The sequence below is a fragment of the Lepus europaeus genome, chromosome 7 (genome assembly GCF_033115175.1).
Source record: "Lepus europaeus isolate LE1 chromosome 7, mLepTim1.pri, whole genome shotgun sequence".
Classification (NCBI taxonomy): Eukaryota; Metazoa; Chordata; class Mammalia; order Lagomorpha; family Leporidae; genus Lepus; species Lepus europaeus.
The window spans coordinates 54,361,227-54,362,645 of NC_084833.1; positions in this window are offsets into that span (position 1 = coordinate 54,361,227).

The following is a 1,419-nucleotide window of genomic DNA, read 5'->3' on the forward strand; positions in this document are numbered from 1 at the left end:
TTCCAAGGGCCTCGCTCCCAAGCTACATCCGTTGAGAAACATTTTTTAACTCAGATTCTTGTCACTTGGGGTTTAACAAATTCATCTCAAGTGACGCATGGGAACAAGCATGGAAAGAGGAGACAGACCTGGGTTCTGGTCTGAGCTTCGCCAGTACCAGCTGCACCTCACCCAGCCAGGCTCTGCCACTTTGAAAGCAGGGTACCTGCAGGCTTCTCTCACGTAACTGTTGTTCCTAGAGTTGCACATGAGACTCCCTATGCCTCCCGCGCCCTCTCTGGACATCTCCACTGGGCCGGGCCTGAGTCAGCCCGTCTCCTGTCCTTTAGGAAACCCTGCCTTAACCAGGAGCTGTTTGACAACAGCCTTCGGACCAACGTTAGCCCCCCAGTTCTCACACCACAGGGACAGGCAACTTGTCTCCACCAGATTTTTGAGGACAGGAAGAACAGTTTATTATTTTAAAAATATTCCTTTTTTTTTTCTCATCTACCTGAGAGGCAGAGTGACAGAGGGAGAGACAGAGACACAGAGAAATCTTCCATCTACTGTTTCACTCCCCAAATCCTGCAACAGCCAGGAGTGGGCCCAGTTGAAGACAGGAACACAGAACTCCCTCCAGGTCTCCCTGGTGGGTAGCAGGGGTCCACATACTTGGGCTTCCCAAATGTGTCAGCAGGAAGCTGGATGGGAAGCTGGGACTCAAACCAGCACTGACATGGGATACAGGCAGCCCAAGGGGCAGTATAACCTGCTGAGAGCCCACCCACCCCAGGAAGGGCATCTTATCTCAATGTTCTCAATTCAGTGTCCAATATAGCATATTTAGTATGTGCTGGCTGCATTCATTAAAGCTCTTTGCAAATGGCTACATAAGATTATTCTTACATTGATGATTGAAAATAAAAATACATACTAGTACCTCTCCACAAACCTCAAAAGAATTACAAAAGCCTTGAGAAAGCCACCTTTGGCCTAGTGCAAGTTATTCCAAATATCTACATAATTTCTTTATGCTAAGTTTTCATAGACAGAGGCTGGCACTGTAGCACAGCAGGCAAAGCTGCTGCCTGAAGACACCAGTGTTCCATATGTGTGCTGGCCCCAGGTCTGGCTGCTCCACTTCTGATCCAGTTCCCTGCTAATGGTCTGGGAAAGCAGCGGAAGGCCCAAGCGCCTGGGCCCCTGCACCCACGTGGTAGACCTGGATGAAGCTCCTGGCTTTGGCCTGGCCCAGCACTGGCCATGGCAGCCATCTCGGCCATCTCAGAAATGAACCAGAGGATGGAAGATCTTTCTCTCTCCCTCCCTCTTTTGCTGTCTCACCCACTCTGTAACTCTTTCAAATAAACAAACAAATCTTTAAAAAAAATCATATACAAATATTACTGAGCAAAAAAAAAAGCAAAGTTACCCATG